The following is a 16,838-nucleotide window of genomic DNA, read 5'->3' as shown; positions in this document are numbered from 1 at the left end:
TATGCACTGTGCGTCCCCACAAGGTATGTCGTGCACACACACACAATGCGAATCATAACCTTTAAGTAGGTGGTCTGCATCCCCCAGTTGCCGCTCTCCTTTCCAACTTTCCCTCCCTTTTCTAGTTTCTATAACTGTAGCAAAGCCAAATTGTACTCGTTTGGGCTTTGCTTGCCGTTTTAAGAGGGCTTGCCAGCTTGCAGGTGTTATGCTCCACCACAGGAGTGGCTGGCGATTCGCTCACATTTCGCAGGAGAGGAGTGAAATATGCACACGCACGCTCAACCCGAAAAGACCAAGGTGGCTCGGCCGAATGTGTCTGCGAGCGTAATCGACAGGATGGCCTCCCAGGAGTGCATTTAAAAACTGGGATCAGAGTGGGCGGGAAGGCGTATGGTGTGCATTTTAAATGTCTTCATTAAGGTCGAATATGTAAGGAAAGGACGAAGGATGATGGTCTGTCGGGCCAAAGGTGTGATTTTAATCAAAACAGTGGGTGGTTATCAGTGAAGGTGGTCGGCGAGTGAACATTTATTAAAGTTTTTTTTTTTTTTGGGCCTACAAACTATAAATTGTGTCACATTTGTCAAAATGGTTTAACTTCATTTCATACAATCCATGAGACATGCATATACGTTTTCAAAAATGTAGTCCCCGCCTCCCAAAGACTTATTTATACGTCTTTTTTTGCGTCATAGCTCCTTGTTTTTATAGTATTAGAACACAATATCCTGTAGGCCTCACAAAATCAGTAAAAATCCAGAAAAACGCTGGAATTGAGGGGTTTTCTCGAGTGAACATTTCTGGGATTAAATGAGTTAATAGATAACCACATCTTGTATTTGCGGATTATATTTCGAATGACCGGTATAAAAAAGAAAAAAAAGTCATTACATTTAGTACTGCACTTATTCTTTGCTAGCAGCCCCGTGGTCCCGCTTCCATGAATATTTTTAGGCTAGCACCGATGGGACTAGCCAAATCTACCAAGGTTAACTACTATCCTCATCTAGCAACATCCTATTTTTTGTGCTCACACCTGCATCACAATAAACAATACTTTTATGATCTTTTTGAACCTGGATTGAACTCTACTTCCATTATTTCCTTTGGGTCACTTCAAGCTACAACATAGCAAAATAGCAGCAGAAGAAGACTTAGTCACCGGCGTGTCCCGACACGGGGTGAACTCAACGCACGACATTTCGACAGCACTCAGAGCCAAAAAATCCAATCACAGTAGTTGAGTGCACCGAATGGAATGAAACAGACTTGAAGTGCAAAAGGCTACACTTGTATGAGGAAAATGCGAGGCGATTTGTGGTCCGGGCGGTGCTGATGTAAACCGACAGTCTTCAGAGGTAAGATTCAGTTGAAATCATCGTCACTTTATCTCACTTTTTTCCCTCCCCAGTTTGGATAGCATGGCATGTTTCTGAGAGGATTTCCACTATTTCCCATCGTATCACATTTGTATTTTGTTTCTTATCTCGTTGAACAACCTAGTTTGCCCTTTGCAACGTTAAGCAACCTCTTCTAATTGTTATCCTACCGAGGCGTTTAGATACAAAATGATCAAGTGTGGCATTCACGCCAGCTGCGAATCAAACACTGAAGTTCCAAAAATATGGAAATTGTCTTCTGCTCTGAAGATGCCAGGTTGCTTCCTGCCGAATTCCTCCAGGGCGTGACACCATTTGCACAGCCCCCTCACTCCATCGCGCGTTTATTGCATACCACACGATCCGATTGTTCATGTTTCTAATTGTATGTGATTAAAAAAAAAAAAAAAAAATACAAGGCGTAGATTGAATCACCCCCCCCCCCTCCTCTGAGAAATAAGGGATTGTTCACCCCCCCCCACGATCGTTGGCTGTCAGGAAAATCATTTTGTTAATGGTTACATCCGGCAGTCTAACGGAGGATCTGCCACACTCCTCAAATGAGGGCGTCGCTCTTCACGTAATGATTCATAAAATGATTGATGTTTGTTTGTTGTGCCTCGTCTGGATGATGAGAAGCGCATCCAGACAGCACAGGATCAATGCATTCATTTTTTTTTTTTTTAAACATTGGATGCTGCATCCTGTGTTGTAACTGTCACTCTCTACTCTAGCATCCCAGAGACCGAATGCGGAAGACACATTTCTGTTTTTAGTCTCATGCCCTACTTTACCCCCTTGTGCTAAGTGTTGTGGCCTGGATTGGGTGGTGGTGGTGGGGGGGAGGCGCCGGCGGTGTCGTGCCAGCACGCTACCCACAACATCACTTAAACTGAAATCATTTGTTTTAGTCGTACTCATTAGCTAAGGATGCAGATGTCACGTTGAAGCTCCGGCAAAGAGATGCATCTTTGCAACATAATGAGCAACGCAGACGAGTTTCCGAAGAGTGGTCGAAGTGCAATGATAGCACAGCATACATTGTTTTTTCCCACTAAGCAGAAGGATGCATAATAGTATTTGGTTGAGTGGTTTGCATTAAACATCAGTTGAGTGGTTCGCATTAAAGCAAGATCTCCGGACAGTGACCTTCTCCCGGGTACTTTGGCGAGCGAAACATACGATACATATTTTCGTATCGTATGCTTAGCAATTATAGACTCAAACTTGCCTGAAGATGGGACGACGTGGGCGGTTGTTTGTCTCTCTCAATGTGTTAACCTTGTGACTCGCGATCTTTTCAGAGTGCCTTCAACAACTGGAATTCAGTCAGTCAGTTAAAAAAAAAAAATATAGTGTGCTTTCGCACTTTTATTTGGAGTTGGCCACTGTGAAGTAAATTTCATGCATGCTGATTTGTGCATTTTCCAGTTGGATGGGATTCAAGCGGGGACCACGATTTCACATGAAGCAAGCTCATTTTGTTCTGGAATTGTACCAGACTTATCGATCGCGTTCCCACGCGTTTGATTACTGCGCTCACGCTTGACCAAATCAACTTGCATCGGGGGGGGGGGGGGTCCTCCTAAGGTTCAATCAAGGAAATTGGACTTCTCTTGTTTGTCTAAAATGTTTCACCAATAATCTAGAGAGCTTCTTCAATCCTAAAAATTTCAGACATTCTCCGAAGGCCGCATGAAACGCGAGTTCACCATCCAAGTGATACAAAGGTTGTTTCAAAGTTTTGCGACAAGTTCCGCTTTAATTATCACAAACGACTCATGAACCCTCAGATGACTACAAACCTGGCACCACATTGGGTGTCTGCGGTACGACTGCCGATTACCCTTCTGTCCAAATTCCAAATGAGCTCGTTGTGTTTATCCACCATGTGGCGCGCTGACCCTCTGATCTAAGCGCAGCTTGCTATCTGACAAACTTCATTTCATCCGCCCCTTCAAACCGCACTCATCATACTGCTAAAATATCGGCCTTCATCAACAGACGGCCGTTTTACTGGAGCCCGCCTGGGAAACAATTTCTGCCACGAGCTAGCCTCGCTGTTACAGTTTGTCTTCTAAAGAAAAAACAAAAAAAGCGCGACATTTTGATGAGATCCTTTCTACTTGGCAGTCTTGCAGAGCAGACGTATTGGATCACGGGCACCGCGGACAGATGAGCGCGCAGAAAATGAACATCTATTTGAGACAGACGTAAACAAGTTACTCAAAGCGAATAACTTGTTTGTGAGATTAAGCGGGAGATGGAAGCTGTTCTCGGACAATGCCGGGAATTCAACGCACCCATTGCTTGGCGAGGGGGGTGTTCGACGAATAAATACTGGCTTTATTGTAATTCCAAAGTTAACCAATTCAAATATGGGGTCGTTATAATAAACGTTGTCGATGTTGAGCAGAGCAGAACAAAGCCAGCACGTCTGTGTGACTTGAGTGAAAAACTGATGAGCAGGGCGATGCTGCTCCATTCCAGTAGCGTCGGTCGTAATAATTTGCGTTACAAAGGCGGCGCCAACCCCCGAAACAAAAGAGGCATTTGTTTTTATCATAGCATCAGACACTGGAACAAGTGGGTCACGTTTCCACTCGGCCCCAAGGCAAGCGGACTGTAACAGACCTAGTGTTTCGAAATAAAATTCCTCAATTTGCATCTTATCGCCTTTGGGAGCTTGATCGAGATAACCTTCACAGACGTGATGGACTGAGTTGGTTGAAATCGGCAACGTGTCGTTAGTGACCGATCTCTCGCGCTTTGAAGTCCGAGGATCGGGACCGCAGCCTGTTGTCATGTTGGTTTGCCGGGGAACTAAAATGAAAACAAGCCCTGAGCATTTCTGAGCTGATTCATATTGGACAGCTGGTCTTATGAGAGAGATGGAAGCCAAAACCGGCTCGGTAACCAGTCGCTGACCAGAATGACCACGGAACAAGAGGCCGTTTATTTTGTGAAATACCGTATTTGGTATTTGATACATATTCCAACGTTTGGGGGACAAGTGAAGCATTACAAGTCCAGTTGACGTCTCATGATACTCACCAGATATTACACAGAAAAACGTTGTAATGACAAACTGCAGACAACAGGCCAAGATCAGCCATCCATCAAAATCAAATCGTTATCTACCAAATGTGACTTCCATATCTCGACAAGTTTGCCAATTTTGACACATTTGTCTAATTCCACATTTGGCTATGAAGAGAACCGAGATAATCCCGGGATCATCGACTCAAAGCTAAAGGTTAATGGGAAAGCCGCCACAATAGAGGATAGCTGAAATAATACCGGCCGTAATGGTTACTGCGATGCACGCTCAAATCATTAAAACGACTGCAGCGAGCGCTCTCGGCTCACCTGCGTTCGGCGCAGTGTTCGATGGCCCGCTTTATATACCGATACTTGGCTCCAAGAAATGCTGCATGCACACGATCACTACGAGTTGGGGCTTTAGTTCAACTCCTCGGAGGATTTACTCGGTGTTCTCGCGATAGAATAGAAATCCGTAACATTAACCCGCTTACTGCCATTGACGGGTAAAGACGTCAAAAATTAATTCTTGTTTACTCGGCTGGTAGTGAATGAGTTTTAATGTAAATATTAAATATTAATAAATTCAAAATAAAAGGTTTGACTGCACTTGTCGTCACAACGCTATCACGGTTAAAGCAGTTTGTGGGCTAACAAGGTATCGTCAGGTCTACAGCTAATATCTTTAGGGCCATAGAAGCCACTTCAACTTTATAGAGAATTCAAAATGGAATGCTCGCAAATTATATAGACAATATTGGTAATTGTTTGATCGCAAGATGATATGACAAACCTAATCGAATTAAAACCATCTTACGAATAAGGAGGTGAAGCCCAACGCCTGACCTCGACAGATGAGCAGAATCATCCATTAGTGCAACGATTGATTCAGAATTCTGTCAATTGCATGGAATTGAATGTTGATTCCCCCTGTAATGGAAGAAGTGATTTTGCTACATCCGTCGACCACAAAGACCATTGATATCGCACACACCCAGCAAAATAGGAGTTCAGAACATTTTGGGGGATTCCCCAAACCGATCGTCGGTTCTTACCTGGGCGATTATTTCACTGCTCATTAATTTGCGCTACAATTTGCTGGAGATATATCAAATCGCTTCCCTTTCTTGTAATGGTATGCCCCAGTAGCAGGGGGGAGGCACAGGTTACGTGATTCGTGGGCTGGACTAAAATCTACCGGCGGCCTTCGTTAATTTTTCAAATTTGTCACCCCTGACCCCTACCGCAAAAATGGGCGTTTGGCCGGACAGTTCTGCCCAGCTTTGGCACTCATTAACCAATATTAACATAATTAGTCATTAGTAACTACAATAGCGATATTTTATCCCATCTATATTTGAATTACTGTATCGTGATGAGCATTTTGTTTTTTATCCTGCAATGTGATGAGTTTGCTCAGAGGTACGATGGGTGGTGGTGGGGGGGGGCGGTCCTTTGCACATAATATTGCAGTGATGATGAGATATGTTCCCGACGCCTGGTCGGATGTCTCCAGCTCCGGGCTATGGAACGCACTCAAAATCCTTCTTCTATCAGACAACGCAATCCGTTTAAATTAGAATCGTCTGGCTGTCACAACAGATAACGGATCTCTGAACTTTGATGTGGACAGCGAGGCACGTGGCAATAACCTTGTCTTGCGAGACATGCAAAAAAAATAAAATAAAATATTAAACCCAAATGCTTGGATGCAAACGCCGTTCTATTTTCTGTACTGGAGTCTCCGGTGATAGAGATAGAAATCTGGTAGGTGCGATAAATCCAGTGAGGGACATGCTATCATGCAGTTCCAATTAACTCTGGTAAATGACTTGTTTATCATCCCAACGCTCACTCCAGTCGCACTGAACCAGCAAATCGTCGGAAAGGACAACGCGGTGAGAGAAGACATACCGTTTGCATATTTTACATAGCCGCTCCTTCCAAAGTTATACAACAAGAATGTCAGACCCGCAGGGAATACCTCAAGCCCAAAATAAGCATCCGAGAGTGACAATAATTAGGGCTAACCGTCTAATATAACAGCGAGCGGTGACGTGAGGGCTTTGGGAGAGGTCAAAGTGCCGCATCAGCTTCGTTTTCAGATGCGTCTCCAGCAGGGCCACATTAAGTTGCGAGCCATCCACAGTGATTACATGGTGATGAGTGCATCACTTGAAATGTGCCTGTTTAAGGCCGCCGGGCATGAACAGGGAAATCAATGAAGCAGTGGACAGAACAGGGTTGTTTGCTGTTCGCCCATACATCCCCACGAGAGTTGGTATACACGCTCATTAATGGAGACAAACAGAAATAATATGGACAAGCAATACAGTCAGACGACAAAGTCGGGATGGAGGGGAGGGCGACTCGCTTCTGATTACCGCAAGGTGACTGACCCACTCGGAGCAAGTGAGCAATAATTTACTAAGGTTTGGGGGGGGGGGGGGGGGGGACTATTTGCAATATACAGGATGCATCGTCAAAAAGTAGCTGGACACCAAATAGAAACTGATTACGGGAAAATGCATTAAGCATAAAAGTCGTACAAAAACTACGTTAGCAAGCCATCGAATGGCTAACAGACGAACTGCCGCGGGTCACAAAAAGAGTGTTTGTTCGCGACGTGACTGCCATAATGCAATAAAGTGAATTTAGAGTGTTTAGTGTGGTTAAAATCCACCCCCCCCGCCCCAAAAAAAAAATAATTTAAAAAAATAAATAAAAACAATTAAAAAATTACAACCTACTAAGACTTAAATTAAATAATTTATTATTAAGCAAGATCTCAAAGCTAAATACTCCAAATAAGTATAAAAAAAATCTATTAAAAATATTACTAATTAAAGTTGGATAATATTGCAGCTAGCAAGCTTCTGATTGGCTAACTTCCAAATCTATCACACACAAGGTCGAGTTTTATTTTTCCGCAAACCTACTTTCATAATTAAAGTTAAGAGAGTGTTTAAAGACTCTTAATGTTTTAGCATAAAATAAAAACCCTAACACCCTATATATCGTAAAAAAAAGAAAAATTGCATTTTTTTTTATTAACAGAAACCTTTTCCAAATAATGACACAATGTTCAGTCAACAAAACTAAATAACGCTGTGCCGAGTCCCTTCTGTCCTATAATACAAAAACAATTATGTGCGCCAAATCAATACATAATGTGCTGACCCATAAACCAAATTACCCGGTGGTCAGTCAATTTCTTTATCTCCGAAGATGACCAGCTCCAAACTCGTGAGCAACACATAACCGAGAAACTACAAATCACTTTTCATCGCTGCAATGTCATCGTTTCACTCAATAAATCACATGACCGCCGAAACAATAACCGGCGATTATCGTTTTAATTATGAAATGTGCTTTCCAGTTGCTCCCCGGGTCAGTCTGGAGAATTAGGCGGCATTGCCATAAAGAATATTCATTTCAACCAAGGCACATTAATCAGCACGGCGCAGAAACGCAACGGTTTTCTTTTCGAACGAACAACCGCAAGGCCTATTTGACGCTGCCAAGAAATTGTAAAAAAAAAAAAAATTACAGTAGCCACCTAATCGGAACTAAATTAAGATGCATTGTGTTGGTATGAGAACAACAGACAAACACCTTGCGATCATCACAGTAGATAATGAAATTGACATTTTTATTATTATTATCATCATCATCTGCGGGCTGTGGCTCCCCACCACATAACAATGAGGTGCGAGTTCCCATTACGAATATTAAAAACAACACCGCACAACAAAATAGTCATACGAGATGTCACGTGAATGGAAATAATCATTATATAAAAAATATATAATAAATATCAGCACTGGATTGAAAGAGACCATGAAGTCAAATTTTTTAAATCGTTCTCAATACGTTAAAAATGACAGAAAATAAGCTGAGGTTAGCACGTTCGCTTGGCCCTCGGCAAGCGTTCCAGTTTCTCATGTGGCTCCTTTGCAAAATTAATGACCCCCCACATGTTTAGTGTGGTAGGTACAGCTACTATTTGAATATAAACAATGGCATACTTGTTTGCTTTGACTTGCGAGCAACCATTTGAGATGCGAACGCCAGATGGTGGCAACAAGCAAGATTTTGGCAGATAATGAACACTTCGATTAAAGCAACTACTTGAACTGCAGCTTACCACGTCATTTAGCTGTGAAACTCTTCTTCGCTTGTGTCTGTACATCTGTATTACCCTACCTGGGGAGATTTCTTTCTTTTAGACTGATACAGTACGAAGATTCATTTTGAGTATTCACAGACAACAAATACGGATACCTAAAGTCAGAGGTGGGCAGTCTGTCGACAATTTTTATGAATAAATCCAGGAGGTCGAGGCCGGAAACGTAAAGAGATAGCGGCCGGAGGGCGGGGACTAGCCGGCAGAAAAGGGTCAAGTGCCCAGCTCTGCCTTAAAGTACTCTCCATACATACAAAGTTACTTAATGACAATAAGAATTTTTTTTTTTTTTGCCGAAATTATTATTCGAACGGCAGCAGTGTAATGCCAACTACTGCAGAGAAGAATTTAATTACAGATTATTTTTTTGTGGCTCACGTATCGACGGCAGGTATCGGGCCGATACTGATACCTGATATTAGAACAGTATAATGGCATTTCCATTCATTCCAATGGGTAGAGATGGTTTGAAATAAGTCAAGGCACCACTGTATTCGGACATAAATTACAACACTCATTTTCCACGCCACCTTTAAAAAGATACATTAGATTTTACTTTTTCTATTGATATATTAACATTTTATCTGACAGGATAATGACAATCATATGATGCTTATTGGTTTAAGTGACAGCATCATGATCAAATATAACGCTAATAACTTTTGTCAAAATACGTTTCTATACGTTTTAAGCAGATCCCAAAGCAGCGGCACGAAAAATATCGAAATTAACATTTGCGCGTTCTGTATCGCTGTGCCACTTGTTAGCTACACGTTTTACATCAACTGGTAATCCCTCAACCCCCCCTTGAAAAAAAAAAGAGCTCGAGACATAAAATGCACACGTTTATAGTATACTGTTTGGATGCTTTTGAATGACGTGCAGTATGGATGAATGAATGAATGCATTCGGAATGGGACAGCTGGCTAAACCCGTTTTGTGGTTAATCCCCTCACCCTGTTCTATTTACTGCTTTGTGGAGGTTTGCTTAACACAAAGCCAAAAAAGGACATGCATGTTTTCTTTTCTCCCCCCCACCCCTGCGCCTGAACAACATGACTCTGGAAGTAGAACAGAAGCACAGCCCAAAATAACGCAGGGTGAGCGGTTTAAAAGGGTGCTGGTGAGGTAAGGTCACTGAGCTAATGGCTCGCGAAAAACTGCGGATTTGAACTCACCTGATGCGGAGAGCCGTCGAAGACGCTTGAGTCCGATAAAAGACAGCCTTCAGTGATCTTTAAAAAAAAAAAAAAAGCGTTCAAAAAACCCACGCTGCTTCTGCTGCTGCTCCTCACGAATATCTCACGGTTCCTTCATCACAGTTGCCGTGCAAGAGTTTTTTTGTTGTTGTTGTTGAGCCAGTGACAGCCGGCCAGCCTCAGCTCGCAGTAAAGCGGAGGAGCAGCTATGTGTCCTCCATGGAAAGATTTAAATCTCAAGACAGGGCACATTCAGTCTCATTAAGAGTAGCGGGACTTGATTACAGCGACGCACGCGCAATCGCGGCCACAGACGGAGCTGGTAAAATCAGAACTAACTCGACTCCATGTGAACACAATAAAAAAAAAAAAACATCCCCCTTGACGTCTCCTGTTGAGTGTCCGTACATGCGATGGTCCACGGAGGTATTTTGTTGTCGTCCCTCCCTTCCAGATTGTGCCCGAGTTTTCGGCCTCAACACAGCAGCTCTTTCTTCCTGCCAGGCAGCCAGCAGCCAATCACAGCGCGGCGTTGGGAAGGGGGCGGTCGCAAGTACAGGAGTGGATTTTCGAGGACAGGAATGGAGCATTTGGAATAGCGCCTGTTCATCTTTATTCATTTTATTTGTTTATTTTTTTTCTGCTGTTCATCCTGGGGCGGTAGAAAGTAGTCTACTGTATACGATCCTCCCTCGACGTAAATGGAAATAAAAGACAGCTGTTGTGCCGGTACTAGATGTGAGATTGTTTTTTATGTATAAAATCAGGTGTCAAAATTTAAGCGTTAACTCTGGAGATTAATCTAAAAATTGTTTAACTCAGTTAAATATTGGAACTCAGTTAACGGCAAAAATAATTTGCATATTTTCCCTCCGACGGGACATCTTGTAACGACACCGGCAACACATAACATTACATTTATCTCTTATAATCGCCACGCCTGAGCAAATAATCGACCCGCGATAATGCTAATAGAGTCCAATAGAGCTGCACTGTCAAAAAAAAAACCGATAACATGCAAGTAAATATTGATTCAATTTCCAGTGGCTGGAGATAAACTTGCAACATCGCCCAGTTGTTGTCAGGAATGCCACATGAGGTATTTTATTCACGCATCGTCTGAGTCAGCATCTCGCAAATGGAAAGTTTGATCCCCCGCAATCATTATGTAATCAAACACACCTGAGTAAGACACCACCCCCCCCCCTTCCACTCCCAAGAGATTCCTCATGCTGCACCATCAGTGAATGAATCAGAACCGGATTTGTTTCCATGGCAGCGTATACACGCTTATGACTGTGTTAATACATAAACGAAGAGGCAGCGTTGTAAAAGCTCCTGTGATTACCTTGAAGGTAGAACACATTGTATCAACGCGCTCCACTTATTGAAATGGGGCCCAGATGAAAGATTCGGGAAGCAGTCCATTTCAAAGGTGACGTAAAGCATTTTGGAAAAAATAACATTTCCATTCCAAGTCTTCTTGAAAGCAGGATGTGCAGATGAGAGGTGTTTCTTGGTTGCAAATTGTTTTTTCATCATCAAAAAGAAAATGCGCCATGATGCAGAACTTCTTTGATCTGATTCTACTTTAATATAATATAAAATCAAACCATTTCCACCTTCTTGCAACCTCTATCGCCATCGCTTTCAAATTGCATATTGATTTTTAGGATTCCTTCTCATATTCATTTATTATTTTTGTCTATTCATTGACGTCGAGGTGAGTTTGGCCGACAGTCTTCCAGGAATTTGAATAATCCACGTCCAGACCAATGAGGTCATTCATTTTGATGCGGCAGCCTGATCTGGGAAATTTCCAGTTCATTTCCATGAACTGCACAACCCTGCGCGTGGCAATCTTTTGTCAGATCTTTCTCACCTAAGATGAAAAGCATGTTCACATTTAGACTTTATACTCGCCATTGATATGATAAAAGCATCATATTAGAGACATTAGATAGGGGGGGGGGACTGATGCGTGACGCTCCAGCCAAATGTATTTGAAACGCGATTACAGCGCCGTGCACACAATTAGCCAACACACAAAGGACGCTGAAATGTGACCCAGAGTGTTAAGACACTGATATGAGTGCATGCATGGATTCATTTATGCTTTCATCATCGTATTCTGTCATCAGTTCTGCTAAAGGCACTGAGGCTTAATTATACATTACCCCCCCACCCCTCCTCCGCAAAATACATCTGCTAAAATACATGCCAAATGTGTGAGGAATATTGGTTATTATTAAGTAATTACATAATGTTTCAAATATCTCAAGTTGGGGTAAGTTGGGTTTAGTACAGGTTTGTGGAAGGTGAGTGTGAAGCGGCGCACCCGATGTTCGCTTTATTTTGCCACCATCACAGGCGCTTATGTTGAATGTAATTATCTAAATGCGTGAAGTCGCAAGAGCTGTGTGAATGCAGGGAAAGAGGAAACGGATACGTTCGACCAGTGAGTCCCGAAACTAAACTAAACTACTCCCTCTAGTGGTATGTGAAAGAATCACCAAGTACAGTTCAGTTGTCTTTCACTTTTGAGTTTGACATTTTGAATTGTTTTAATAACTATTTGTTCTAAAACATTTATTTAGCATTTTTATTATAAGCTTCTAAGTGGAGTCCATTTGAATTAATTTAATGAAATGTATTTAATATTTTTTGTTTTGTTTAAGAACTACAACTCCGTACTTAGGTGGGATTACGAAACCAGCTATACTCAATCCAAATCTACGACAAGCATTTATCAACCTCAAAAATGATCATTGTAGGATTTAAATGTCGCTCCTGAAGTCGTGTGAAGTCTACGTGCAGTGTTCAAGCGTCGCATTTCTCCCAGCCATGATTTTATTCCCACCTTTGATCAACATGATCCGTTTCCGAATTCTCTCGGGATCACATGTAACTTCACTTAGGCAAGGTTAAAAGAAACGCCGGGTTACCGTGGGAAATCCACTATTTCTAGAAGACTTCATAGAGCGTGAGAGGGGTTTCCGCATCCTCTGTGTGTGTGGGGCAATGACCTCGAAGCGCTAGCGAGAGGATCAGTGCTAACTGGCTGCAGAGCCTTCCTTAAAAGCTGCAAAGTTGGCTAACAAGAGCTCAGCTTTTATTTTTTTATTTTTTTTACTGTGCAGTCACCTAGAAACAGAAAGGCATTTTTTATAGGATCGGATTAAAAAGAACCTGGCGTGGTATTACGGTCCATTCGTCCATTTGCCCTTTTAAGAAATCCTGAATTTTGGCCTGTTTTACTGCCGCTTCACCAATCCGACAGATTTTTTTTATTTGCCGACCAAAATGACTAAAAATCTTCGTAATGCGTTTATTCCTTAGTCAGCACTCCATAGCTCCCCATTTGTGATATCATTCACACGGGCGACATGGCTTCATTAACCCATCAAGGCCCCCCGTGGTGAGGCTCCTGCTGAGCTACTACAATGTTGAACACGGTTTCATCAGCTTATCATCTATCGTTTCAATTTCTTTTACCCTCTGACGGCATTTTCGTGGTACGTTGACATACGACGTTGGACACAAACGAACAAACATTTTTTTGGGCGACACACTGGACGAAGTCACAGCTGTAACGCCGAGCTGAGGGACGCGCAAAACGAGATGGCTTGATAGAAGCTAATTCTATTAGTGTTCATTATCAGGGAACACAATGAGTGGGGACACACAGGTGATATATTACCGTAAACTAATGAGGCATCACCGGATGGCTGCAATGAGTATGATTATTTTGGGGATCAAGCAGAGTCAGAAACGTGACAAACCCTAACCTGCTTCGTAGAGGTTGCCGCACATGCTTCGGTAGCTAATATATTATTTTTTTTTCTTGGGGGGGGGCTCCTTCACGCAGGGGTTCGATGAGCGCTGCAAGTACACGACACACAGGGGAGCTGTGTGTATAGCGCTAAAGCTGCCTCTCACTGGAATCCTAAGTGCCATCCAGTGAGTTTGCCTGATGGCGGACTAAAATACTAACCCGGTGGTGATGTAAATCGGGTAAACAGATTACTCTGCGACGAAGCTAGGCGTAAAAAAAATATACATATGAGGGGTTATTATGGACCAGTGGATTTTTAGGATAGACGGGCTGAAGCCGTGCCAGAGAGTAAAGAGGAGGAAGAAGAAGGCCCAACTAGAAAAAGGGAAATGATAACGTGCCAGATCGTACCAGAGGGGGTTGACTGAACAAGCTGGCATTGTTTTGGAGTGAAGGTGCTGCCGGATGATAAGTGATGGCAGACTGTCAGGAGGAAGCAGGGCAGGTTTTGTGGGAGTAAAACAGACTCTGATGGATGATCGTAGAATTGTATCATCAGCTCTTGTGGTGGGCCGTGCTTCCTTCGTGTAAAGAAAGTGCTGAGAGCTCCGAGATTGCGGTTCCCAGAAACGTTGCGGTCGTCCCGGGTAATACGCAGTATTGGTAATGGTTGAATCTGGATGTGGGCAATGAAAAGCTATCGTCGAGGATCTTGAGAAGTGAAGTGGGGACAGGACGCATCTCTGGGGTGCGCCTCGGTTTTCTGCCTCTCAGGAAGCTGGTAATGCGCTAGCAACACTGAACCAAGGGATGATTAGCACTAGGATGTTCGCTTGTTCCTTAGGTACTGTAGATCCTTGCACTGTCAAGGTGTTTTCAGATGTCGTGCGGGTTGTATAACCCACCCCATCAACACATAACAGAGGTCAGGAAAACTGACAATTGGAATGCACACCCATTCAGAAAATGGAAAACTTGATGATGGGATGGTTTAACCGTGTTTACCGGAATACCCAGGGTTTATGTTTAGTATAAGGGTGAAAGTAGTAATAAAGTAGTAATAATAATGCAGTAATAAAATAGTAAAGTATGTTTGTGGGGAAGACCTTGAGGACTGTACAACTCTTGCCCCTCCTCCAAGGATTAAATGACAGAAAGAAACATTTGGTGTCTTTCAGTATTCACTACATTATTACAAAAATATTGCCATGGTAATTGACAATAAGCCTCTGACTTACAACAGTTTGGTGCATCAGAAGAAAAGAAAATCAAATACTGCAATTGTCTGCAATAAGTGCATCAGACTCCCGCGATCATCTTGACAAAACATTTCTGCGTATCATGTTTGCACGTTCTGCAGCAAGTTTGATTAAGTAAGAACCTAAATTTCAATTTCCATGGGTAAGCTAAAACGCAAACTGATATGTAAACAACGCTACACTCTGTAAATAAAATACTAAGATGTGATTGGTCAATTTTCAGGAAGCATATAATGTATATCAGGGGTAGGCAAAATTTTTGATTCGCGGGCCACAATGGGTTCTAAGATTTGCCTGAGGGGCCGAACCAGGAGCAGATGGATGGAGTGTTTTGGTCACCTCACCTCATCGTAGAAAAAAAAACACATTTAATTTGAAATGAAAGTGAACACAACTTTGAAAAACCACAGTATTTAGAAAATAAAACATTCACAAGGTTTATTCATTTCATTTTTTCCAAGTTCGGCGGGCCGGATTCAAACGTTTAACGGGGCCGCAAGTGGCCCCCGGGCCGTAGTTTGCCCACACCTAATGTATATGAAGCTGCTAGCCCATAATTCTGACTGATGTTCATTCGGAGTAAAAACATTTACTAAGGCTTTTATGTCGGCGTAAGTTGATGCCGTGGTCACGCATATATGCTCTCTTTAAAGACTCCCTCTGATCCGCCAGAAGTCAACAAGGACAGAGGTGCCTACGACAGAGCCCACTTTAGTCTCGGCAGTATACGCAGAACTCTCCACAGTTCTCAGCATGCTCTGCCTCTAAAGCCGAGACAAGGCTACTTGAAAGGCGAGCTTTCGTCGAGTGGGCTAACGCAGTGCCATGCCAGCGCGACAGCGATAGAAGGACGTTGCGTCAGTGTCTTGGCTCTCACTCCAAGTGTCAGTCGTCTCGGAGTGTCTGCGACGAACGTCTCCGGAGTAAGCGACATTAGTCAAGTCGAAGCGGGGACAATCACCTCGGATATTGCCAGAACACCGGAGTACTAGGAGTTAAATTGCCTGAGATCAATCAATGTCTGGGTAGCCTGTGTATTTATATTATGTCCATAAAAGGCAAACTGTGCTACAACAACACGTAACACGGAACCGTTGATCAATTTGTGTCAGTATGGAAGAACCATTATGGTAAATCCCCGAGGGGAAACTCCGCTTCCACGTGCTGTGTCAGTTCGAAACGCTCAAGCATGATGTGGTCTCTATGTGCTGAGTATACACAAATTTAAAGGGGAAGTCAACACCCCCAAAAACAAATATTTGCAATAGATTTTCCTTCTCAAGTCTAAACATGGATTTCTGATTCATATTTAGTTTGTGGAAATGCGTTAGGAAGCGCTATCCAATCGTTTTTAGCCATCTAAGAGGGGCGGCCATTTTCTTTCCTCTATCACCTCAAAATGACATCACAGTTGCTCAGGTTCATCTGTTTTCTGACGATGAGCCCATGATTGGTCGTTATTCGAATCCTGAGCGACCATGATGTCATTTTTAGTCAACGGTGACAAAATGGCCGCCCCCTGCGATGGCTAAAAACGGATGGATTATGCTGCTTAACTCATATTCCACAAACGCAATATCAAAGTTTCAACTTGTGTTCCTGCTTAGAACATATTTTTGTAAAGACAATTTGGGGGATGGCTTCCCCTTTAAGAGTAACCCGACTGAGGATTTCTTTGTAAAAAAAGAAAAAAAACTACTGTAGATGCAGTTCAGTTTAGTCATCTAGAACCTACAGCGCTGAAATTCCCCAAACGTAGTTGGATGTTGTCAAGATTAACAAGTTAATTCAGCCGTAGTAAAATATCAATTGATAGAAATACCTTTCAAAAATCGAAACCGCTAACTGAATCTATCGCTAATTGAAGGTCCACCATGTGCTAGTCCAAAATGTCCGCCCTGCCATTGCCCACCGTTTTTTCAGTGAGCCGTTTGCGTGTACATTGCCCTGCTCGCGTGTAGTTTATTTATAAAAAGCGTGGGAGTATTGACTCAG

The 16,838-nt window shown here is 42.8% G+C and overlaps 1 protein-coding gene and 1 long non-coding RNA gene across 3 annotated transcripts in view; both read right to left on the bottom strand.

Moving 5' to 3' along the window:
* large1 (LARGE xylosyl- and glucuronyltransferase 1) overlaps nt 1-10,301 on the bottom strand; it is a 55,649-nt gene extending 45,348 nt beyond the window's left edge. For both annotated transcript variants that reach the window (XR_015842312.1, XM_088288854.1), the window contains exon 1: nt 9,789-10,301. The gene's annotated coding sequence lies outside the window, so the exon portion shown is untranslated. The remainder of the gene's footprint in view (nt 1-9,788) is intronic.
* Nucleotides 10,302-11,484: 1,183 nt separating this feature from the next.
* Nucleotides 11,485-16,838, bottom strand: part of LOC148341520 (uncharacterized) — a 67,017-nt gene continuing 61,663 nt past the window's right edge. The window contains exon 7 of the long non-coding RNA XR_015842353.1: nt 11,485-11,691. This is a non-coding gene — a long non-coding RNA (uncharacterized LOC148341520). The remainder of the gene's footprint in view (nt 11,692-16,838) is intronic.

This window comes from Idiotropiscis lumnitzeri, chromosome 2 (assembly GCF_059441095.1).
Source record: "Idiotropiscis lumnitzeri isolate Australia: NSW breed Sydney's pygmy pipehorse chromosome 2, RoL_Ilum_1.0, whole genome shotgun sequence".
NCBI lineage: Eukaryota > Metazoa > Chordata > Actinopteri > Syngnathiformes > Syngnathidae > Idiotropiscis > Idiotropiscis lumnitzeri.
Note: the sequence above shows the minus strand (reverse complement) of the source record. Positions and strands in the feature narration are given on the sequence as shown.